Raw genomic sequence first — 27,178 nt, 5'->3', positions numbered from 1 at the left:
CCACGAGAAAACAATTCGAAACTGGGACCAATTTGAATAGCCTATGTCCAAAATCGAGGCACCATATTCCTAAATGTCTATGGCTGCCAGTGGCATTTGTTAAATATTTAACAGGACAGGACACAGGAAGGAGATAAAATAATATTGATTGCGATAATTTACTTTATAAAAATAATATTGATTGCCAAAACAATAGCTTTAAAAAAAAACAAACGCATCCTTCGGTCGAAACTCAAGCCAAAGTTCGCCAGCGCGACATCATGCGACTATTACACACACACGAATAATACTCACCAAGGGATTGCCAATGTTATGCAAATCGTTGTTGGAATAAGGATGAACATCCGTATCTGTGGTTTATGAAAATGATTATACAGTTTAGAATAAATCGGTGTTGCAACTGTGACATTGCTCCTACGCAAGTGCGTCATTACGCACAGAAAGTAGGGCGTGCTCTATAGTCCTATTCATTCTTGTTACTACAATAATCCTCAATTAGTTGCCACATGGAGTCGCACCACACCACCAAAAGAAGTAGGAGCGCAAGGGAAATTATGGGACAATATAATAATCATATAAAATCGTAGTATTGGCTAGTGCCATGCTTACATAAAATCTAAAATGTTTCTTAATAACGGTCATTATGCCTATAAGGGTATAATATGCCAATTTGATGACATTATTATGTGGGTTAAATAAATGTATAATTCGTATGAGAAAGAAACCATAGGAATGTGTCCACTTTTCTTTCGTTGTGTTGTCAATAGTGTGCCGATTTCTATGAATGTCTACTCCATCAATAAGTAGCCTATAACAATATCAGTCAAGTGCTGCGCCCAACCTTGGCAATGGAAACCTATAACTTGGAGACAAGTCGAAGTGACGCGCTCAAAATAACCAGGTTACCACTTAGCAGAAGCCCATTTTGGGGAGGTCCCAGCACGAGGGCGCAACACCATATATCAAATCCTTTCAGCTCTTGGCGATGTCGTGGTCATATAGCCTACAACTGGGCAATAACATCAGCAAGCCCGTTTACAGAGAATGGATACTTTGAGGACCGTCGGCGGTGCGTAGCGCACCGGGGTCGCTCAGACTGGAAAACATCGCATTTATCCATGAAAAAAAGCTTAGGCGAATCAGTGGCACCGTGGCACGAGTGCGTTTTTCTTATTTAGGAGAAAACAACATTTCAAGTTATTTTGAAAGAAAATGGTGCAATTCGTCCCCAAGGATATTCGTTCTAAATTTGGGGATTGTGCAATACCAGCGCCACTGATCAAAAAGAGGGGCGGTGGTGGTGTGATGAGCAGCAGCGAACTTCAACTTCGCACGCATCTCCAATCTCTCCCATACACTCATCAAGCGAGGGTTTTGCGCGAAGTCATCTTGCTGTCCAAGGGATGCGGACGAGACATCACGGATCCTACCGCGTTGCGTGTTTATGCTGAACATGTTTGTGACATTGGAGAATATCAGGTAAAGACAACGTTAGCTCAGTCAAACAGTGAATATGAATAGCCTATTACGGTTCTGTAGACTTCCTTGAATTGATTGTTGCGCCTTCTTGTCTGGGTAGGAAGTAGTCGACAATATTGGGACAATTATTTTGTGTCAACTGCGTTTTTGAATAGGATATACTGAATGAATGCTAAACTACCAGGATTTAGGCTATTTTGTTCGTCATTATTCATCATAATACAATTATATATCAAGGACAAGCCACAATTCCTCACACAATTATAGAGTGCTCTGAAACCAGTGTGTGCCAGAGGCTGGGTCTTTGCGGGCAAGGTGAGTCTTCATTCATTCAACTGGCCTACAAAGTCCCAGTTTCTGACTCATGTGACCAACACGTTCAGAATATATTGCAAGTGAACTGACAAAATATAGGTTCTGTACTTGTGAACTATTTCGCACTAATGCAATTTGGGGAGACGACATGCACTGCACATTTCCCTGAATATGGTCTACCTAACCAAGTGTATAACTTTTGCGCAAAACGCACAGGCCTTGTATTGTTCCTTATTCTAGAAGTGAAAGGGTCAAATTGAGATCGTTTGTTCATTGTTGTAATAAGATTGTCCTAAGAAATGATTACAAGTCAGCAAAACAATTATTTAATACCCTTTTACAACACCGATCTATAACTACTTTTAGATGACATCACATTAAGTCCATATCTTTTCTACATGTGACACGTGGGCTTAAATCTCTGACAGGCCTTCGTGTGTTCTCAACATTTATCAGACCTACATCTTGGAAATAGTCTTAGATTGGCCCATAAAAAAAACGTCTTCATGCAAAGATGCAATAACTTTTAGGACATCTCTTAACAGTCTACTTGAGAATACTTTGTACGTCTGAGATAAGAGTTGAATTCAACTGAGAGGGATAAAAAGGCCATCTTCTAATATGCTTAAAGTGTGTTAGTCATAAAAGTAGCAGTGAAGTCAGTTACCAAAATTAGTCTCAGACATATTTTCACCAGCGAATGCCATAGTCTACATACCCCACTAGTGAATTTAGCATCTATACTCTAAATGCTTTACGTAATTAATATTAGGAATGCTGATGGTGACATCTACATACTCAAATGACACCTAGGTAAGACATATGCTGAAGCATGTGTTTTATTTAAAGATGGATCCAATGCTATCTAATTATTATATATCTAAGTATAATGATCATTGCCATAGTACTGTATTACAACCTCTACTATTTAGGCCTACTATCTCACCATCTGACTAACATCAATACATTTCTTTACGGTGCTGTTTTATATAGTTTAAGTAGGCGGTGTTCGTCTCATTCCTTTAACACAGACGTTGTTTATACAAGCCTGCCATTTTAAGCTGCAGTTGTGACAAAGCTGCAGCTGTCAGATGGCAGCTCCGTTGAACTATTTTACATATCACTTACTTTAACACTTAACCTGTTTGTTATCAGTATAAGGACAAAATACAATAAACCTTGACGATTAGCATTTGTGAAACATTATCTTCTAACTGGAGAATTGCTATAAAAATTCACCTCAAAAGTGAACAGAGTTTCAAGTTTAGATCGATTAAAAAACGGAATCAAATAGATGACACCCTCAAACTAAGTGAGAAGTTATCATTAACTTTCATATTCTCTGTTTCAGGTCATTTAAAGATATACAGTGGGGAGAACAAGTATTTGATACACTGCCGATTTTGCCGATTTTCCTACTTACAAAGCATGTAGAGGTCTGTAATTTTTATCATAGGTACACTTCAACTGTGAGAGACGGAATCTAAAACAAAAATCCCGAAAATCACATTGTATGATTTTTAAGTAATTAATTCGCATTTTATTGCATGACATAAGTATTTGATACATCAGAAAAGCAGAACTTAATATTTGGTACAGAATCCTTTGTTTGCAATTACAGAGATCATACGTTTCCTGTAGTTCTTGACCAGGTTTGCACACACTGCAGCAGGGATTTTGGCCCACTCATCCATACAGACCTTCTCCAGATCCTTCAGGTTTCGGGGCTGTCGCTGGGCAATACGGACTTTCAGCTCCCTCCAAAGATTTTCTATTGGGTTCAGGTCTGGAGACTGGCTAGGCCACTCCAGGACCTTGAGATACTTCTTACGGAGCCACTCCTTAGTTGCCCTGGCTGTGTGTTTCGGGTCGTTGTCATGCTGGAAGACCCAGCCACGACCCATCATCAATGCTCTTACTGAGGGAAGGAGGTTGTTGGCTAAGATCTCGCAATACATGGCCCCATCCATCCTCCCCTCAATACGGTGCAGTCGTCCTGTCCCCTTTGCAGAAAAGCATCCCCAAAGAATGATGTTTCCACCTCCATGCTTCACGGTTGGGATGGTGTTCTTGGGGATGTACTCATCCTTCTTCTTCCTCCAAACACGGCGAGTGGAGTTTAGACCAAAAAGCTCTATTTTTGAATCATCAGACCACATGACCTTCTCCCATTCCTCCTCTGGATCATCCAGATGGTCATTGGCAAACTTCAGACGGGCCTGGACATGCGCCTGCTTGAGCAGGGGGACCTTGTGTGCGCTGCAGGATTTTAATCCATGACGGCGTAGTGTGTTACTAATGGTTTTCTTTGAGACTGTGGTCCCAGCTCTCTTCAGGTCATTGACCAGGTCCTGCCGTGTAGTTCTGGGCTGATCCCTCACCTTCCTCATGATCATTGATGCCCCACGAGGTGAGATCTTGCATGGAGCCCCAGACCGCGGGTGATTGACCATCATCTTGAACTTCTTCTATTTTCTTCTATTTTCTAATAATTGCGCCAACAGTTGTTGCCTTCTCACCAAGCTGCTTGCCTATTGTCCTGTAGCCCATCCCAGCCTTGTGCAGGTCTACAATTTTATCCCTGATGTCCTTACACAGCTCTCTGGTCTTGGCCATTGTGGAGAGGTTGGAGTCTGTTTGATTGAGTGTGTGGACAGGTGTCTTTTATACAGGTAACGAGTTCAAACAGGTGCAGTTAATACAGGTAATGAGTGGAGAACAGGAGGGCTTCTTAAAGAAAAACTAACAGGTCTGTGAGAGCCGGAATTCTTACTGGTTGGTAGGTGATCAAATACTTATGTCATGCAATAAAATGCAAATGAATTACTTAAAAATCATACAATGTGATTTTCTGGATTTTTGTTTTAGATTCCGTCTCTCACAGTTGAAGTGTACCTATGATAAAAATTACAGACCTCTACATGCTTTGTAAGTAGGAAAACCTGCAAAATCGGCAGTGTATCAAATACTTGTTCTCCCCACTGTATGTAGGCCTATGCTGATTTACATCCTACTACCATAAAGATGAAATGACTCACTACAAAAACTAAACCAAAAACCCTGCATGACACAACTCCTCCTCAATACCAACCAGGAAACCAGCCAGTGTGAATGAGTATGTGAGCATAGAGGGCCTAAGTAGGAAGGCTTGGGAGGCTGGTAACACGGTCCTGGGCCTGGATTGAATAAGCACCATGGCTATGCTAGATATCTGGGATATCCACCAAGAGTGCTGATTAAAGTTAGGATATAAACAGTGCTCGTTGCTACCGCCTCAAAAGCCTTTCTCAATGGAATTTTACATTGTTCCAGGTCCAGTAACTCATCTCGCGACTTGCAATAGTCTTTGTAATCACTTTAACTAGACCATATCAGTCTCTAACACAGGCTGCAGCTGTAACTAGGCCTGGGCCTACACTACATGTGTGAGCATATGCCAGGGAATGCTTGTTCAAGATATGTCAGGTCATTGGATTTGTTCGTTGAGTTTCCAACTTAAACACAGCAATTCCTAAAGCCATAACATATGTCTTGTTATGTAGTAATTGTAATGTAGTAATATATTGTCATTACATAGTAATTGTGAATACGGCAAACTCCTCTAATTCAACTGGTCTAGGTTGTGTTTACCTTGTCTGCTACAATAAAGCTGAAGAGCTAATAAACTAGACTAGGGACCCTCCTGAGAAAGACTGAAGCTCTGAACTCATTCAACCCCCTTTAAAACGCCCGTGCTAATCCCAATAAAACTCAGCCATTATAAATATACAATTCATAAATTGCTTTGTGTGAAACATGCAACCCTCTAGCCCCATCCATCTAAACTCAAAAGTCTAATGTGTTGGCCTATCGACAGGCTGGTTGGTTCTTCTTTCGCCTCTGTTTGTTGTTCCGAATGATCCAGCCACAGTTCTGCTGGTACCCAACTAATCCAAGCTGTGAACCCACTCCTCAGCCAGTCCACAAGCCAGTAAACGCTACGGTTCAATCTCAAAATAGTTGGAACAGACATAAGAGAGAGGGAGAGAAAGAGAGAGAGGGAGGGAGAATGAGAAAAAGGCAGCAAGAAAAGTGAGGGACTTTTAGGGGCAGCTGTGTTTTATTAACCCAGTCATAATGCCCCTAAAAATCCTTATTGCTCTTGCAATGGTCAACAGATTCTCCAATAAGAACACGTCTCTATGTTATGGGCGACGCACTCATACGGACATATTACAAGCTCTATGAAATCCATTGGTCACATTGTCAAGTCCCTGAAAGATGTTCAGACAGTATTGGAACAAATTGGAGGTCATTGAAAATTGAATAGAAAATGCTTATTTGTTATTCCCAACTGACGCATTTCGACATTACGGCCTTCGTCAGGGTGTTTTCCTAACTTGTCAATGAATTAGTCAAACAAATCTAGTTAGATGCAACTCTAGGTAGATGCAACAGACGTTCTTATCCGAAGTTCACGGCTCGTTCAAGATGCTACGTACAGCATCACGATACTTTAGATGAGTGGGATGATTCAAGATCACAGCACACCTTGCCCAGACAGAACTATAGACATCTTCATCCTCACTAATGATAGCTAAGTACCTTGCAGGCTGGCCTTAGGATGTCATTATCTCACCAGTCGCCATTGTTTAACATGCAGACAAGTGAGCTATATGTCCTCCAGTTTCTTGACTTTGCGCCAAGGGCCAGACAGAGAGACGGGCGGAGGATTCTGATCTGATCCGGGTTGGGGTGTGGTGGGGTTGGAGAACTGTCTGAGAGGGGGAGGCTGGCTGGAGGAGGAGACGGAGAGGAGTGCTCCTCCGTGGGGGTGAGTCATCGCCTTTGGCGGCTATTCGGTGAGTTTCATCTGGGAGGATCGTGAATCTTCGGTTGGTCGGTGAATCCGCCGTCCTCCTCGCCACAGCCAGAGAGGGGCTGGGAAGGAAAGTGTGGGGGCCTGGCTGGGCTGATGACTCAGGGCCACGCACCGCACAAGGAGTGAGGGAGGAGGGAGGGAGGAATTACTCAGAGCATGTGGAATCTCATACAGCTATCACAGGACAGACACGGTGCTTCTACTAGGCTCCGAGGCTCTGTAGAAGTCTGTCCTTAGACACAGCGGTAATGCAGTGGTAAGACGGCTAAGGGCCATTGGTTTCCATTGGAGAGGAACAGAACAGAGCAGTATATTCTTGTCCTCGCACCTTGAAGCAAAGTCATGCCCCCCCTTCTTATTGAATGAATTACGTCTTTCTATCACAGCAAGTCGGTGCAGGTTTGACGCTCTGCAACTCCAGCAAAGTAATTAAGCATTGCATGCTGTCAAAATATTCCATTACAAAAGTCTTGAAGATTTGGGAAGTGTCTCCGGTGACTATCTAGATGGGGGGGAGGTGAGTTGGGCCGTTTATTGTCCAGTTCTTCCTGTTTCTTTCTTGAGTGATGATGCTCCTCCTCCATCTAGCTTTAAGCACCAGCTGTCAGAGCAGCTCATAGATTACTGCACCTGTACATAACCCATCTACAATTTAGCCCAAACAACTACCTCTTTACCTACTGTATTTATTTATTAATTTATTTTGCTCCTTTGCACCCCATTATTTCTGTCTCTACTTTGCACTTTCTTCCACTGCAAACCAACCATTCCAGTGTTTTTTTAGTTTTTATTTTACTTGCTGTGTTGTACTCACTTCGCCTCCATGGCCTTTTATATTTTTATTTATTTATACATATATTTGTTTGCCTTCACCTCCCTTATCTCACCTCACTTGCTCACATTGTATATAGACTTATTTTTTTTCACTGTATTATTGACTATATGTTTGTTTTACTCCATGTGTAACTATGTGTTGTTGTATGTGTCGAACTGCTTTGCTTTATCTTGGCCAGGTCGCAATTGTAAATGAGAACGTGTTCTCAATTTGCCTACCTGGTTAAATAAAGGTTAAATAAATAAAAATAAAATAAAATCTCTGTCATTGGAGAAATCCTTTCGAATATAACCAAGCTTCATTGAGTGATGATGACAAACATTTCCGGAAAGAGAAAGTGAGTGGTGCGAGAACTACCTGTATGACATGCACCATGGACTCTCTATGCGCCCCCTCTAGTGTGAGTCATCAGGCCTAAAGACGCCGAGCTGTGAGTGGTGGTTCAGGTGTTGATAAATGGCCAACGGTGGAGGGCTGGTCGGGAGACAGGTGGGGGCTGGTGTGTGTTGGATGTGTGTATTGTGTGCAGTGTGTGCATATATTGTCGTGTGCATGTATTGTGTGATGTGAATGTGGAGGGAGGTTATGGTGTGTGTGTCTCCATGAAGGGGGGTTGATGTTGAGTGATGCATGACTCAACAGGAGAGAAGGCCACACCCATGGGACGAGCCCAGGTTCCCTTCAGCGGCGGCATGGGCCTAGATCTCACTGACTATGGGTGCCACGATTAAGGTGTCTTGGCCTAACGGATGGAGCTCAAACACTTGAAGAGCCACTCAAATCCTGCACAAACACACCGACACAAAGGCAGAGAGGCCGGGCGAGAAAGTGGAGCACACCTTCACCCTCCGCCGTATCCCCCTTTATAAACAAACACTTCCAACCTGATTTCAGCCAACCGGCTACTGAGAGTCTGAGACCTGGCCCCGTCATATTCATTATGATCTAAAAGGCAAAAAACTGAACCTAGATCTGCACTCCTACTCTGAGACACTTTATGATAGGGACAACCCAGAGTAAACAGAACGACTTAGCCATGGCTTAACCATGTGTTGCATCTCCATAATGGTAATTTCCTCCAGTAATTACTAATCATTAAATGTCTCACTCCCAATCACCTGGATAGTGTTTATAATACGGCCTGCCTTGGTAAATTCCCATCATTCTGAAATAGCCTGATTGTCTTTAATTGGAGCGTTCACTAAACAGAGCACCCACCAGCATCAACAAATCCAATGTATTTTAACAGCAGGGAACAATTTAATCCGCTTCTATATATCACCATTGTAAACAACCAAGACGCAGAGCCCAATGTTGCACAATGAGCCTGAGTTGAGGAGGAGGAGTTGAAAGGTCAGGTAAACAGTTGTCCCAGGCTTTCCCTGCCTTTTTAATCAGGACTCCTGTCCATTTTTATCTTGGTTAGATCTCTTGACTTATGGCTGTGTACACTAATGCTGCACTTCATGGCTCCTTAACCCACTGTTTGGTTTGCTTCATATGGACTGGAATGTCAAGTTGCTATTTGGCGTGGAGGCTTGTGCGCTGAGTCGCCGACAAAGCATGGAATGAATCCTTTGTAGGCTAATGGGCGGGCCAACCTTTTCCAGTGTTTGTCATGGTGAGTTTGTTCGCGCATATGCATACCTCATATTCATATTCAGTGCTAACTTCAGTGCTTGTGTGTTTCCATTCTGTGAATATAGGTCCTCAAAGCCCAAAGTGGTCCTGTCTCAGAGAAAACTGCCTCCTTCAGCACAAATATTATGGAAGACCGTTTAGATACTTCTCCACCCTCCTTGTCCTCACCAACCAGCCATGGGGGAGGTGCTGACAGATTTGTAGTTGTTTTCTGGCGATTTGGGGTCAACGATGCATGTTAGCAAACCTCGCCGGCTCTTTTAGTTTGCGTTGCAAAACCAGGAGGCCCCCGACGTGCATTCTGCAATGTACACAGCACTCCGTTGGGTGATTGGCATGTGTCCGATGATGCTTTAGATATGGTTGTGGCCGTTGAATGAAGCGTTCACAGTAAACTAATGTTGGCAGGGGTCTGTATTGTGCAAAACTGCACAAAATCCCTGTCATTCAGTAACTAATAGACCACTTTTACGCTAAAACAGACTTCGCAGAGTAAGCCACAGATGCTCAACCGTTCAAATCTCTGCACAGCACGTTGGAAAGGACTAAGGGGAGACAACCTTGCTACCTCAATGGCCTCCTGCAGTCTTCAAGGACTGATTAGGGCCGGTGAACTTAATGAGATTTTCATGGTTTCTGAAGTATCTTTGGGTTTTCTCAGTCGGTCTCAACAGCACAGCATGAAGGTTACAGCTTGAAGACCCACAGTCTAGTCCTCCTTGTCCAGGCTGGCTCAGTTGATAGGACGACATGACCGTAAGGGGAAATCCATCTTCCTCAAAACCCCTCTAAAATTAGTCTTCCGCCCCTATCAAAACTGTCAATGGAGCTCCTTCAAATCACAGAGAAAACATGATTGTTCCTCTTTGGTCTTTATGTTGGCAAACCCCCTTCATCTTGAAGGAGAAGCAAAGTCCATTTATAGTCCGTTTCAGGGGGAAAATGTGTGTGTGGCACAACTGTTCTACAGGGCCGAACAAAGAGCTGTTTTATGTTGACACTAGATTGATGTCTGTGGATCACAATGTGACAAGGCAGACCTCAGAAGACCCTCGCCCAGCAGCTAGTGATGTGCCTTCTTATTCTTGGAGCCACTCTCTCATTGCAGGACATGGAAACCCTTGGCCTGGACATCCATAGCCGCTGGCCTTTGGCCTGGCCATCCATGGAACTCCAAAACCAACAGTGCTGCCCATGTGTAAGCAAAGAGGGCAAGTGTTTTTTTCACGACACCTAAATGTATTTTTCTTTTGTGGACAGCATCTTTCGTTGCCCATTTTGCTTCTTGTTATTCCACAAGTCTTTGTCTTGGCCAGTTCCTGTGCACATAGCTCTGCGGGATCTGATGCGTCACACACTGTGGGGATGTTTTTTGGTCATGTGACGTCTAGAGTTGACACTGGCATCGATCCCCCAGTAGGATCTTTTGACTTCCTTGACTTCCCTTTTAGTTTGTAATGGAGTAAAGTGGCTTTACAGCGCTTCTACATCGAAACCCTGTTTGGAACGGTCATCAACAGGTCGATCTCCAAGGCATTCCTAGTCGATCGCCAAATATTCTGTAAAAAACCCAACAATAAGCCTTGCGTTCCTATTTTTTCTTTTTTGTCTCACTCTGTTGTTGGAAGGTGCACCCGATTCAGCTGCCATGCATGCCAGGTAAGCGATGTGTTCCCATTTTGTTTTTATACTGCTGCTACTCGCTGTTTATTATCTATGCATAGTCACTTTACAAATGACCTCGACTAACCTGTACCCCCGCACATTGACACGGTACCAGTGTCCCCTGTATATAGCCTCACTGATATGCAATTGTCTTGTTACTTCTTGATTTTAATATTTTTTTTAACTTTAGTTTGCTTAGTACATATTTTCTTAACTCTATTTCTTGAACTGCATTGTTGCTTGTAAGTAAGAATTTCACTGTGAGGTCTACCTACACCTGTTGTATTCGGCGCATGTGACAAATAACATTTGATTTGAAGACTATGTCCCTTTTTGGTCAGTGTCAGCGGAGGCCCCTAAGTCTGCTGCTCTCTCCCTCTGCTGAGACTGACCATCAGATGCAGGCTCCATCAGCCTAGTAAAATAAAAAAAAAGCTAATTATTTAAATTTATGCTCATTCAACTGTGCCTCACAATAATACAACAACTGGTCTATTAATGGTGTGATCATATAGCCTACCTCAAATGTTGAAATATAATTGTAAAAAATGGTCTGAGAAGCAAAGCCAATATGCAGTGATAATATATTGGGCTTATAGCCTACTGCACAAACCTCATTACTAGAGTACCGTTTTTAACAGGTTAATGTTGCCTAGGCTTACGTTTTTTAAATCATGTGAAAAATATAAAAAATAATCTGAGCGGTAGATCTCGAATTGCATTTTGACTCAGAAAAGGTATGTGACCACTGCTTTAGATTATTCCGGGTGGTTCCTGCCTTCTTCGTCTTTTATTATTTATCTTCATCTTCTTCATTGTCTTCATCTTCTTCTCAATAAATAGGTTTTATTCAGTAGCCAACTGTTGCATCAATGCATGCCACCATTTCTAGACTATGGCTGTAGATTTCTTCTGAAGAAGGGTAATATTTGATGTAACACACCACACAACTGCAGTCTTTTGAAGCTTTAGCAACCTCCGCCACGGCCATTTTAGATATATGAAGTTAATAAAGAAGTTGTATTGAGTAAACACTCGTCTCCGTTCCCAGAGCGAGAGATAAGAAAATTCATGTGGTGCAGTAAATTAAACTCAACTTTGCCTCGTTCATGAACTCCCCTGAAAATAACCTGTTCCAACAAGTGAAACCCTTTCCAGCTAAGCTAACACAAAGGCCTTTTAACATAACATAAGATAATTGGTTTTCAATTATGAGATACCAATAAAAACCAGGTTAACGCCTCTGTCAAAGGCTGAGAAACGCTTGAAAAGTGTCGGACATAACCATATAACGGTGATTTCTCTAAATACTTTGATACATTGCTTTCAGAAAGTATTCACACACCTTGACTTATTCCACATGTTCTTGTGTTACAGCCTGAATTTAAAATGGATTAAATTGAGATTTTGTGTCACTGGTTTACACACAATACCTCATAATGTCAAAATGGAATTTTTACAGATTTTTACAAATTAATTAAAAATGAAAAGCTGAAATGTCTTTAGTCAATAAGTATTCAACTTCTTTGTTATGGCAAGCTTAAATAAATTCAGGAGTAAAAATGTGCTTAACAAGTCACATAATAATTTGTATGGACTCACTCTGTGTGCAATAAGTGTTTAAAATAATTTTTTTATGACTACCTCATCTCTGTACCCCACACATACAATTACCTGTAAAGTCCCTCAGTCGAGCAATGAATTTCAAACACACAGATCAGGGAGGTTTTCTAATGCCTCACAAAGGCCACGTAAAAAGCATACATTGAATATCCCTTTGAGCATGGTGAAGTTATTTATTACACTTTGGATGGTGTATCAATACACACAGTCACTACAAAGACTGGACACAGGCGTCCTTCATAATGTAGTTTCTGGAGAGGAAGGAAAATGCTCAGGGATTTCACCATGAGGCCAATGGTGACATTAAAACAGTTACAGAGTTGGCTGTGATAGGAGAAAACTGAGAATGGATCAACAACATTGTAGTTACTCCACAATACTAACCTGAATGAAAAGAGTGAAAATAAGGAAGCCTGTACAGAACAAAAATATTCCAAAACATGCATCCTGTTTATAATAATGCACTAAAGTAAAACATGTGGCAAAGAAATTATCTTTATGTCCTGAATACAAAGTGTTATGTTTGGGGTAAATACAACATCACTGAGTACCACTCTTCATATTTTCAAGCATGGTGGCTGCATCATGTTATGAATATGATTGTCATCAGCAACTACTAGGGAGTTATAAATAAACAGAATAGCGATAAGCACAGGCAAAATCCTAGTAGAAAACCTGGTTCAGTCTGTCCAAAAGACACTGGGAGACAAATTCACCTTTCAGCAGGACAATAACCTAAAACAAGGCCAAATATACACTGGAGTTGCTTACCAAGACGACATTGAATGTTCCTGAGTGGCCGAGTTAAATTTTTGACTTATGTTTTTTATTTTACCTTTATTTAACTAGGCAAGTCAGTTAATAACTTAAATCTGCTTGAGAATCTACAGCAAGACTTGAAAATGGCTGTCTAGCAATGATCAACAACCAACTTGACAGAGCTTGAAGAATTTTTTAAAGAATAATGTGCAAATATTATATAATCCAGGTATGCAAAACTCTTAGAGACTTACACAAAAATACTTACCAGTGTAATTGCTGCCAACGGCAATTCTAACATGTATTGACTCAGGGGTGTGAATACTTGTAAATGAGATATTTCTTTATTTCATTTTCAATACATTTACAAACATTTCTAAAAACATGTTTTCACTTCATCATTATGGGGGTATTGTGTGTAGATGGGTGAGAATAAAATCTATTGAATCCATTTTGAATTCAGGCTGTAACACAACAACATGTGGAAGGGTATATATGAATACTTTATGAAGACACTGTATATCCCACAGAAAACACCTTCCCACACACACACAAGTCGATCCTGGGTGTCTGCTGAGGTGTTGACGGGGGATTGGCTGCCGAGGAACAGAGGCTGCAACCAATTAGCATACAGAGTAGTGATATGTGATGTAGCCTCAAATGCCCCCCGGTTAACAGAGAGGATAGCATGAACACACCACACTTTCTCTATTCTCTCTCTCTTCATGTCCCTTCCCTTTTCTCTCTCTTCCTCCTCTCTTCCTCTCTTCCTCCTCAGGTTCAGGCAGTCTAGAGGCCTTGTGATCCGATTGAGCCCCGGCTTTGTGGGATACTCTAGGACGCCAGCATTAAGATAATGAGACAGTCACGGTGGGTCTAGTTCTCCAGGAAGTCAACCGGAGTAGTGAGAATCTTTAAACTACTCTCAAGTCTCATTCAGAGAGAGAGAGAGAGAGAGAGAGAGAGAGAGAGAGAGAGAGAGAGAACCCTGTGGTGGGCGTAAGTAAGAGGATGGATGGTTTAATTGGGCGAAGAGAATGAAATGGATTAATTTCTGGTTTGATTTAAAGGCGTAGTAATTAGAGGTGGGAACAGAGTAGTATTAGCAGCAGAGGTGAGAGAGAAGTGAGGTGAATGCTCGACATTTCCCATTAGAAACTGCATCTAGGCCAGTCATATGTGTTAAATAGCCATCTGATTGGCTGACTGACTACGGTTGTATAGGTCTGTTATACTGTACAGAGCACTAGGTAGTCATGAGCTTAGAGAATCAACTCCCTTGTAAACCAGATTACCATCTCAGTGGGACTCGCCAGGTTAAATAAAGGATAGATCAAATAAATAAAAGTCGGGACTTTCCTTACATGCAGGCTGCAGTTTACAATGGTGTGGAGTGGGACATGGTATGGGATGGCTGGGTGAGATTTACACTAGTAGATTCACAAGGGGCTGGAGTGAACTGGTGCTTTTCTCTGCTCTCCTCTCCTCCCTTTTTCTATGCAGCTGCCTGGTATGTGGGTCACACCATGATTTTGTGTGTGTTTTCACCCGCCTGTGTGTGTGTGTGTATACCTCGGCGTGCACCTGTGTGTGTGTGTGTGTGTGTGTGTGTGTGTGTGTGTGTGTGTGTGTGTGTGTGTGTGTGTGTGTGTGTGTGTGTGTGTGTGTGTGCGCGTTCCTATATGTGAATGTACCTCTCGCCAGACAGAGGGAGATATTTAAGTGTGACACGATGCATGGCCTGTTTGCCTTGCTCCCAGCCATCAAGAGAAGTGTACACATCCCTCACCCAGGCCAGGGAGGAAGGATGTTTTTGATGAAGTGGAGGGCTGAATTTAGGCCCAGGCATTCTCAGTATCTGTCACCCAACTCCAATAGATCACCTTGCAGTGTGTTGCCCTGAGGAAGTGTGTGTCCATGTTTACTCCCTCCCTCCCAGCTTCAGGTTGCTTTGAGCTGAGCCCAGTAAATGTACACAGTGCCTTCAGAAAGTATTCATACCCCTGACTTATTCCACATTATTTATAGCCAGAATTCAAAATTGATTAAATAGATTTTATTTTCACCCATCTACACACAATACCCGAAATACTTCCGAAGTGAAAACATGTCTTTAGACATAAATTATTTTTAGAATCACCTTTGGCAGTAACAACAGCTGTGACTTTTTCTGGGTAAGTCTCTAAGAACTTTGCACACCTGAATTGTACAATATTTGCACATTATTCTTTTTAAATTCTTCAAGCACTGTCAAGTTGGTTGTTGATCATTTCTAGACATTTTCATGTCTTGGCATAGATTTACTGCCTTATTGCAAACAGGATGCATGTTTTGGAATATTTGTATTCTGTACAGGCTTCCTTCTTTCATTCAGGTTAGTATGGCGGAGTAACTACAATGTTGTTGATCCATCCTCAGTGTTCTATCACAGCTATTAAACTCTTAACTGTTTTAAAGTCACCATTGGCCTCATGGTGAAATCCCTGAACGGTTTCCTTCCTCTCCAGTAACTGAGTTAAGAAGGACGCCTGTATCTTTGTAGTGACTGGGTGTATTGATACACCATCCAAAGTGTAATTAAAAACTTCACCATGCTCAAAGGCATATACAATGTCTGCTTTTTAAAGATGTATTTTTCATCTACCAATAGGTGCCCTTCTTTGGGAGACATTGGAAAACCTCCCTGGTTTGTGTGGTTGAATCTGGGTTTGAAATTCACTGCTCGACTGAGGGACCTTACAGATCATTGTATGTGTGGGGTACAGAGATAGTCAAGTCAAAAAGCATGTTAAACACTATTATTGCACAGTGAGTCCATTCAACATTAGTTGTTAAGCATATTTTTACTCCTGAACTTATCTAGGCTTGCCATAAAAGGGCTTTTCATTTTCTATTAATTTGTAAAATTTAGAAAAACAATTCCACTTTGACATTATGGGGTATTGTGTATAGGCCAGTGACACAAAATCTCAATTGAATCCATTATAAATTCAGGCTGTAACACAAGAAAATGTGGAAAAAATAAAGGTGTGTCAATACTTTGAAGGCAATGTACACAGTGACACTGGCTTTCCCTTCCTAAAGTGTCACTACATTTACTTCCCTACTAAATTGGAGTACATCACTTTAACTTCTAGTATGTATTGAGATGTTTGGATGGACCTTAAAGTCCTCAGGTTGTGGTGGTCATGTACTGTATCCTCGGTCGACTACAGAGTATTTTGAATATGGCAGGGAAACTGACTGTGCTGTATGTATTTTTGAACAATGACATAACAATGTAATCTGCCTTGTTTAGAGTGGTTTACCAGATGGCTTCCATGGAGTTTCTCAACCTCCACCAAATAGGGAATTGCCATTGACAGCAAGTAAACAACCAGAACACCAACTGCCGCCAATGTAAACATCTTAAGGTAGCAAGCGTCTCTGCTACATTCAAAACCACGGCTGCAGTTGTCAGGTAAAAACAACATCCTCCTTACACTACCTCTCAAACGCTTTCACAACTCAGACTCAACTCTTACAATCTCTATCCCAAATGTTGAATTAACGTTGAATGAATGTATTCACTGTGTACATATTATCCGTATAGGCTCGGTTTGAGGTCATAAAGCATCCAGGGACGGGTGGAAATGAAGACCACACAGCTTGAAGAGATCAGGTTGAAGAGAGAGGACATATTTAACTTGTGGGTCATAGGTCAAACTCTCTCCCTTTCCATCTCCCCCGCTCTCTTTCACTCTCTATCAAGGCACAAGGCGAGACCCAGATGCAGACACAGGAGGCATAAGGTTGGAGTCTTACAATGTTAAATAATCCAAAGGGGTAGGCAAGAGAATGGTCGTGGACAGGCAAAAAAGTCAAAACCAGATCAGAGTCCAGGAGGTACAGAGTGGCAGACATGCTCGTGATCAAGGCAGGCGGGTACAGAGTCCAGAAACAGGCAAGGGTCAAAACCAGGAGGACTAGAAAAAAGGAGAACGGGATAAACACGCTGGTTGACTTGACTAAACATACAAAACAAACTGGCACAGAGAGACAGGAAACACAGGGATAAATACACTGCGGAAAATAAGTGACACCTGGAGGGTGTGGTGGCAATCACAGGAACAGGTGAAACAGATCAGGGCATGACAGTACACAGTACATCAGACGGAGGGAGCCCAGTGACAAAGTCCAGAGATATGAGACCAGGGACAATGAGGGACCGGTAGTGAATGAAGGAGGCCAGAGGCTTGCCGTGGATTCTTGTTCTGAGCACACACTGTGCATGCGGCGACGAAGGCATGTCTATGCGGCGACGAAGGCAGAGACGTCAGGGACCATTGTGGGCCACCAGAAACGTTGTCAGAGGAAGGCTAGTGTACGACGGGACCCTGGATGACAGGTCAGCCTGGAGGAATGAGCCCATTCCAGGACCCGGGACCGGACGGGATTAGGGACAAAAAGCCGGTTAGCTGGGGCCCCTTCAGGTCCAGGCTGGGAGCATTGTGGTTCTCAATACCCCAATCCACAGTGGCAGCAAGGCATGAGGTAGGGAGAATGGTTTCAGAGGTCGAGGGTGTGGCAGAGGACCTGTATAGGCAGGAGAGGGCATCAGGCTTCACATTCTTTGACCCTGGGCGGTAGGAGATGGTGAAGTTACATCTGGTGAACAGGAGGGCCCAACGGCCCTGCCTGGAGTTGAGGCACTTGGCTGTATGGAGATATTCCAGGTTTTTATGGTCCGTCCATACCAGGAATGGCTGTTCTGCTCCTTCCAGCCAGTGCCTACACTCTTCCAACACCATCTTCACTGCCAGGAGTTCTCGGTTGCTGACATTGTAGTTCCTTTCAGCAGGATTGAGATGGGACTGGACGGCACAGGGATGAAGCTTCTGGTCCTGGGCAGATCGCTGGGACAGGATGTCCTCCACTCCAACATCCGAAGCATCCACTTCCACCACAAATTGACGCGAGGGGTCCGGATGGATGAGGATGGGTGCTGTTGTGAACCGATGCTTCAGGTCCACAAAGGCTGGAGACCATTTGGGAGAGGTGAGTGCCAAGAGGGGGGCTGCCAGGGTGCTGTAGTCCCAAATGAAACGGTGGTAGAAGTTTGCTAACCCAAGAAACCGTTGCAACTGCACCCTGAACGTTGGTTGAGGCCAATCCACCACTGCTGTCACCTTTCCAGGATCCATCTGAACATTGCCCTCAGCAATGACATATCCCAGAAAGGTTATTGTAGAGCGGTGGAACTCACACTTCTAGGCTATCACAAACAGTTGGTTCTCCAGGAGACGCTGAAGGAACTGTCTGACATGAAGAACATGTTCTTGTGCAGATCGGGGGAAAAAACAGGATGTCGTCAAAGTACGCAAACACAAGCCTGGAAAACAGCGGGGGCATTGGTGAGTCCAAATGGCATGACCTGGTACTCATATTGTCCACTGGCTGTGTTGAAGGCTGTCTTCCACTTATCCTCCTCGCGTAGCCGAACCAGGTGGTAGGCATGGTGGCCCCCTGGAGAGGTTCAAACGCTGAGGAGAGGTAGGAGGAGTAACGATTCTTGACAGTAATGTCATTAAGTCCCCGGTAGTCAATGCACGGACGCAGGGTCTTGTCCTTCTTCTCCACGAAGAAAAACCCTGCGCCGGCAGGAGATGCAGACGGACAGACGGCCCCAGTGGCCAGAGACTCCTCTATAGCTTTGGTCTCTGGTCCAGACAGAGAATACAATCAACCCCAAGGTGGTGTAATGCCTGGGAGAAGATCAATGACACAAGCATAAGGACGGTGCGAGGGAAGTAGCACGTGCCTTACTGAACACTTCCAGGAGGTCATGGTATTCTGTGGGTATAGCAGAGACATCCACAGTCTTGCTAACATCCAGAGGAAGATGACTTGAGAAAGGCTGTGCTGCTTGAAGGCAGTGGGAATAGCAAAATGGGCTCCAACCCAGGATGGAGCTTGTGGTCCAATCCATTGGATTGTGCTTTTGAAGCCAGGAAAATTCCAAAACAACCGGAACATGGGGAGATGCAATGAGGAGGAACTGCATTGTCTCACTGTTATTACCAGAAACCCGTAATTGAACGGGCACAGTACTATGGGTGATTTCCCCTATAGAGCGGCTGTCCAGTGCCCTAGCATCCATGGGCACAGAGAGAGGCTGAGTGTGAATACCAAGCTCCGAAGCTATCGTGGCATCCATAAGACATTCATCACCCCCAGAGTTAATGAGCACTCGGAGAGACTTAGATTGGTCTCCCCACAGCACAAGAGCAAAAAAGGGTGTGCGGGTGATGGGAATTAGGGAACTCCCAGTCTGACTCACCATACTGCTTGTACCCACTAGAGACAAGGGTTTCCTAATAGGACAGGTAGCTAGCTATAAAATGTCCTGCCCCTCCACAGTACAGACAACAGTTATTATTCATCCTTCGTGAGCTTTCCCCAACTGATAGCCTAGCTCTTCCCAAATGCATAGGCTCAGGAGTATCCAACTCACCCATCGTAGATTCCCGAGAGGGCTTGGGTGGCTTCGAATCCTCTCGGAAGAGCTGCCTTCGGAAACTTCCGGATTCCCTTGGAGGTGAACGTGCCATAGCGGGTGCGCGAGTGTGCCCGAGACCAGACCTCCTCTCACTCTTGCGGTCCCTTAGGCGTCCATCAATTTTAATGGTAAGGGCGATAAAGAAGTCGAGATCCATCTGCAATTCCCGAGCAGCTAGCTCATCCTTTACCGCCTCAGATAATCCGTGCAAAAAAAAATATCGAAAAGAAACTCCGGATTCCAGGCACTCTCGGCGGCCAATGTGCGAAAATCAACCGCGTAGTCTGCCACATTACAGGAGTTGACGTAAGTCAAGCAGTTTACTGGCCGCCTTTCTTCCGGAAACCGGAGACTCAAATACCTTTCTCACTTCTGCAAAGAATTCCTCCAGGTGACCACAAACGGCAGATTGTTGCTCCCAAACCGCCATAGCCCAGGAGAGCGCCCTTCCCGACATTAGTGTAATAATATACGCTATCTTCGATCTGTCTCAAGGAAATTAAGATGGCTGTAGCTCAGAAATAAGGGAGCACTGAGAAAGAAAACCCTGGCAGGTACCACGATTCCCTGACTATCGTTCTCGGGGAGCCGGGATAGGCTGTATAAACTCACCACAGATAGGTGAAAAATTACTGGGTGATTGGGGTTTTTCAGAGTTAGCCTCTGAGCTAACTCCCTGATTTGCACCATAATAGCCTTTAACCCATGGTCGTGGCGTTCACTCAAGAACCTGAGCCCTTCCAAAAGGCTCTGTACCAACTCCTCATGTCTCCTAATGGTGGCTCCCTGCAGGGAGACAGCGTGGCGGAGCTGGTCCAAGTCTGCTGGGTGAGACCCACAAGGTGAGACCCAGATGCAGACACAGGAGGCAGATGGTTGAAGTCTTACAGTGTTTAATAATCCAAAGGGGTAGGCAAGAGAATGGTCGTGGACAGGCAAAAAAGTCCAACTCAGAGTCCAGGAGGTACAGAGTGACAGACAGGCTCGTGGTCAAGGCAGGCAGAATGGTCAGGCAGGCGGGTACAGAGTCCAGAAACAGGCAAGGGTCAGAACCAGGAGGACTAGAAAAAGGAGAATAGCAAAAAGGAGTACAGGAAAACCACACAGGTTGACTTGACTAAACATACATACCACCTCTTTCTTTCCCTCTACCCTGCTCATTCTATCACCCCACCTCTCTCTTTCTTTACCTACATGTATACTCCTGTCTTTTCCTCTACTGACCCCCTCTCTCTCTCCTTCATTCTCACCCTTCCTCTCTCTCAGCCTGGCTGTTATTTCTCTGTATGTTTTGACTATGTGCTACCTAAGCTGGTCTGTGCTGTGGGCCTGTGGCAGGTCTCTGGCAGGCAGCAGTGTCAAGTTGGAGGGAGGCTTGGTGGTCTGTGTGTGACATGGAGAAGGGCCCACCGGCACTGCAGCAGCCCCGCTGAGGCCAGGTCTACAGCTGTCCCACCCTGCCAGGGCCTCTGCTTACAGTCACTGTGAGTTACAACAGTTGCTCCTCACTCACACACACGCGCGATACACGCTGACAGGCACACACAGAGGCGAATGCCCCACCCTACTAGCAGCCACACACACCGCAGACACACACGCTGAGGCAATATATATTCCTACCAGGAGCTTAAGCTCTCTCTGAGAAAGCCCATTCCCACTGGGCTTGTTAAAGACAGGCCATGTAGAAAGAGCACATTTAAAGCCCACACATCAAATACAGGGGCAATGTAATGTGTAGCTAATAGCTCTCTGTGCATTCACACCCACACACACACACCCCGTACCAAAGGGCACGCACACACACACACCCCGTACCAGAGGGCACGCACACACACACCCCGTACCAGAGGGCACGCACACACACACGCCGTACCAGAGGGCACACACACACGCCGTCCTAGAGGGCACACACACAACCCGTACCAGAGGGCACGCACACACACACACACACACACCCCGTATCAGAGGACACGCACACAGACACACACCCCGTACCAGAGCGCACACACACACCCCGTACCAGAGCGCAAACACACACATACACACACACACACACACACACACACACACACACACACACACACACACACACACACACACACACACACACACACACACACACACACACACACACACACACACACACACACACACACATACACACCATACCAAAGGGCACGCACACACACACACACACACCCCGTACCAGAGGGCATGCACACACACACACCCCGTACCAGAGGGCACACACGCCGTACCAGAGGGTACACACACACGCCGTCCTAGAGGGCACACACACAACCCGTACCAGAGGGCACGCACATACACACACACACACACACACCCCGTATCAGAGGGCACGCACACAGACACACATCCCGTACCAGAGCGCACACACACACCCCGTACCAGAGCGCAAACACACACACACACACACACCATACCAAAGGGCACGCACACACACACACACACACAGCCAGAGGGCATGCACACGCACACGCACACACACACACACACACACACACACACACACACACACACACACACACACACACACACACACACACACACACACACACACACACACACACACACACAATGAATAACCCCCACCAGGGGCCAGACGCACACATAGACGAATGATCCTTAATAGAGGACACACACAAACTCCCAAAGCCCTCAATCACAGGCATGTACAGGCCCAGCATACATGTTTATGTCCACAGATCAATCCAGCTGATCCAGCAGCAGCCCCACCTTGACCTGACAGATCAACAATGCTCTCTGTCTCTCCATTATTGGCCAGATGTTTGGACACAGCTTGTAGCAGGGTGATGAGGCCAGAACTGATATTGGATTTCATAGCCCTATAATGCTATAGTCCAATCATTGAAATGCTTTACTTTAGAACAAAAGCTTTTGCTAATTAAATCAATAAAATTGTCTTGTTTGTTCTACAGCAAGGAGAACATCCCCTGAAGGTGTGTGTGTGTTTGTATCTAGTGTAGTCATGGGTGTTGTGTGTGTGTGTGTGTGTGCATATGTGTTCATGCATGTATGTGTATGTGTCTGAATGTAATACAGAATCTCATGCAACAATCACAGGATGGAATGCTCCTTGGTCCACAGGAGAGGATGGATGGAGAGAAGATGGATGGAGACTAAAGATGGATGGATAGAGGATAGAGACTAGAGATGGATGGAGAGCGGATGGATAGAGAATAGACTAGAGATGGATGGAGAGAGGATGGGTAGACGATAGACTAGAGATGGATGGAGAGAGGATGGATAGAGGATAGACTAGAGATGGATGGAGAGAGGATAGACTAGAGATGGATGGAGAGAGGATGAATAGAGGATAGAGACTAGATATGGATGGAGAGAGGCATGGGTATGGATGAATGGTGAGTGGAGGACCTGCAGTACTAAAAGCCGGCGACCCAGACCATACACACTCACTCACAGGGACCTAACACCACTTACAGATCTGCTCCTTGGTCCACTGCTACCACATGCTAAAACACTTAGATACAACACACACACACACAAAAAATAGCAAAATGCTAAATGTGAAGTTCCAAGCACATTCAAAATACATTCCCGAGACACAGACTACCAGTCAGTCAGAGACATAAACACACGCTCTTGTGTGTGTTGTTGCCATGCGATTGTGATGAGCAGCACATGACATGAATGGGGCGTGGAGCCCAACCTCTTATCAGACAAAGGAGATACACAGAAAGGTGGGGAGGGGAGGGAAGGGAGGGGGAGGAGGGGGGGACTTGCCGCCCCAGACTGCAGTCATGAGGTCTCCATCCCGTTCGGCACGCCGAGTCCCGTGGGTAAAAGGCCATAAAAAAAACGTTGTGCCAGAGCTAAAATCCCCCACACAGTCAAGAGTCACAACACACACACAGGAACGGGACTGCGTAAATCAATGCCACTCGTCACCGGAGTACACCTTTGGCTTTGAGTTGAGGAGGTCCAGACAAGCTATTTCACACACATGCTGTTCATGTGACCCCATAAATCCCCTTCCTTTTCTGTATGTCTTGACCGAAGAGTTGTGTTTGTCAATAAAATGGATGATTTGCAAGTATATAGTGTGTGGGAGTCATTATTTTGTTCACTTAGTGGGGAACTCATGTCCTTTCTATGCAATCCTCTCTATGCATATTCAGACCTTGAATTTAAGCATGAGGAAACTCATGACAGCCAGCTATTCATTTGGGCTGGAGATCATAGATGGAGGTGTGGCAGAGATGTCTACAAATACGCCGTATTCTGCCCCTGACTTAATTCCCTCATAATTCCACCACCTTTGCATGTGAGGAAACCATGAATAAGGTCGAGCACTTGTCGGTTTCAGGTGGAAAAACCTACTACTTCTGATTGAAATAACACCATTCTCCATGCACTATAATGTATAAATTGATAAGAGCTAGGTAAATGAGTAATCCGTTTGGAGAAGGGGATTGTAATTACCAATAGCAATTGCTTTAGATCATTTTTCTCTATGATCGCTGGAGATGAATGTGAAACCAGTCAAATGGAAGCAAACTGAAAATCATATTAACATGATCTGCATTTTGGCCCCTTTTCCACAGTGAAGAAGGCTATAAATAGCTGTGCCATTATTCAGAATTTTAATTGTATGTCCTCATAATTTGCCGGGATGAAATTTGGAGACCCAAGCTATACATTTCTGTAGCGCCGAACCTACCGCGTTGATTTATGCGCTCTAGAATGTTTTATATTGCCGGGCTTTTCTCAATTAAAAAAACACAGATTTGTATCATGTTAAATATTAGCCACTATTGGTAGCCCCCATCAGTTATTTCCACAAACATTTAAAACGGTCACTTTAGTGTTTGTTTCCTTTAATATTTACATTTGGCATTATTCCTTTATATTCCATTCCGTTTACCTTTCTTTCCTCTGTCACGTCCGTGTAGTTGTTCCTGAGGGTTGCTAGCAATAGTAGATCATATTAAACTAATGCTGTATAATAATTTGAGATATGTAGCCTAAAGTGCATTCAGAAAGTATTCAGACCCCTTGACTCTTTTACAGGCTTATTCTAAAATGGATTATGTTATTATATTATTTCTTACCCCTCATCAATCTACACACAATACCTTATAATTTATTTTTTTTATTTTTTTTATTTCACCTTTATTTAACCAGGTAGGCTAGTTGAGAACAAGTTCTCATTTGCAACTGCGACCTGGCCAAGATAAAGCATAGCAGTGTGAACAGACAACACAGAGTTACACATGGAGTAAACAATAAACAAGTCAATAACATGGTAGAAAAAAAGAGAATCTATATACAATGTGTGCAAAAGGCATGAGGTAGGCAATAAATCGAATAATTACAATTTAGCAGATTAACACTGGAGTGATAAATCATCAGATGATCATGTGCAAGAAGAGATACTGGTGTGCAAAAGAGCAGAAAAGTAAATAAATAAAAGCAGTATGGGGGGTGAGGTAGGTAAATTGGGTGGGTAGTTTACAGATGGACTATGTACAGCTGCAGCGATCGGTGAGCTGCTCGGATAGCAGATTTTTAAAGTTGTTGAGGGAGATAAAAGTCTCCAACTTCAGAGATTTTTGCAATTCGTTCCAGTCGCAGGCAGCAGAGAACTGGAAGGAAAGGCGTCCAAATGAGGTTTTGGCTTTAGGGATGATCAGTGAGATACACCTGCTGGAGCGCGTGCTGCGGGTGGGTGTAGCCATCGTGACCAGTGAACTGAGATAAGGCGGCACTTTACCTAGCATAGCCTTGTAGATGACCTGGAGCCAGTGGGTCTGACGACGAACATGTAGCGAGGGCCAGCCGACTAGGGCATACAGGTCGCAGTGGTGGGTCGTATAAGGTGCTTTAGTAACAAAACGAATGGCACTGTGATAAACTGCATCCAGTTTGCTGAGTAGAGTATTGGAAGCTTTTTTGTAGATGACATCGCCGAAGTCGAGGATCGGTAGGATAGTCAGTTTTACTAGGGTAAGTTTGGCGGCGTGAGTGAAGGAGGCTTTGTTGCGGAATAGAAAGCCGATTCTTGATTTGATTTTGGATTGGAGATGTTTGATATGAGTCTGGAAGGAGAGTTTGCAGTCTAGCCAGACACCTAGGTACTTATAGATGTCCACATATTCTAGGTCGGAACCGTCCAGGGTGGTGATGCTAGTCGGGCGTGCGGGTGCAGGCAGCGAACGGTTGAAAAGCATGCATTTGGTTTTACTAGCGTTTAAGAGCAGTTGGAGGCCACGGAAGGAGTGTTGTATGGCATTGAAGCTCGTTTGGAGGTTAGATAGCACAGTGTCCAAGGAAGGGCCGGAAGTATATAGAATGGTGTCGTCTGCGTAGAGGTGGATCAGGGAATCGCCCGCAGCAAGAGCAACATCATTGATGTATACAGAGAAAAGAGTCGGCCCGAGAATTGAACCCTGTGGTACCCCCATAGAGACTGCCAGAGGACCGGACAACATGCCCTCCGATTTGACACACTGAACTCTGTCTGCAAAGTAGTTGGTGAACCAGGCAAGGCAGTCATTAGAAAAACCGAGGCTACTGAGTCTGCCGATAAGAATATGGTGATTGACAGAGTCGAAAGCCTTGGCCAGGTCGATGAAGACGGCTGCACAGTAATGTCTTTTATCGATGGCGGTTATGATATCGTTTAGTACCTTGAGCGTGGCTGAGGTGCACCCGTGACCGGCTCGGAAACCGGATTGCACAGCGGAGAAGGTACGGTGGGATTCGAGATGGTCAGTGATCTGTTTGTTGACTTGGCTTTCGAAGACCTTAGATAGGCAGGGCAGGATGGATATAGGTCTGTAACAGTTTGGGTCCAGGGTGTCTCCCCCTTTGAAGAGGGGGATGACCGCGGCAGCTTTCCAATCCTTGGGGATCTCAGATGATACGAAGGAGAGGTTGAACAGGCTGGTAATAGGGGGTGCGACAATGGCGGCGGACAGTTTCAGAAATAGGGGGTCCAGATTGTCAAGCCCAGCTGATTTGTATGGGTCCAGGTTTTCCAGCTCTTTCAGAACATCTGCTATCTGGATTTGGGTAAAGGAGAAGCTGGGGAGGCTTGGGCGAGTAGCAGCGGGGGGGGGGCGGGGCTGTTGGCCAAGGTTGGAGTCGCCAGGAGGAAGGCATGGCCAGCCATTGAGAAATGCTTGTTAATAACAAAGCAAAAGCAGGTTAGACATTTTTGCAAATTTATAAAAAATAAAAAACAGAAATATCTTTACATAAGTATTCAGAATCTTTGCTATGAGACTCGAAATTGAGCTCAGGTGCATCCTGTTCCCCTTAATCATCCTTGAGATGTTTCTACAACTTGATTGGAGTTCACCTGTGGTAAATTCAATTGATTGGACATGATTTGAAATGGCACACACCTGTCTATATAAGGTCCCATAGTTGACAGTGTATGTCAGAGCAAAAACCA

General features: G+C 44.4%; 1 long non-coding RNA gene across 1 annotated transcript; it reads left to right on the top strand.

Annotated features, from left to right (window-relative positions):
- The first annotated feature begins 990 nt into the window (after window positions 1-990).
- On the top strand, window positions 991-23,053 carry LOC139568482 (uncharacterized). Its single transcript, XR_011673616.1, has 5 exons — window positions 991-1,479; window positions 16,477-16,638; window positions 16,771-16,866; window positions 21,055-21,200; window positions 22,846-23,053. It is a non-coding gene; the product is annotated as an uncharacterized lncRNA (long non-coding RNA).
- The last annotated feature ends 4,125 nt before the right edge of the window (window positions 23,054-27,178 follow it).

The sequence above is a fragment of the Salvelinus alpinus genome, chromosome 2 (genome assembly GCF_045679555.1).
Source record: "Salvelinus alpinus chromosome 2, SLU_Salpinus.1, whole genome shotgun sequence".
NCBI classification, from domain to species: Eukaryota; Metazoa; Chordata; class Actinopteri; order Salmoniformes; family Salmonidae; genus Salvelinus; species Salvelinus alpinus.
The sequence above is the reverse complement of the archived record's forward strand: the minus strand, read 5'-3'. Positions and strand labels throughout refer to the sequence as shown.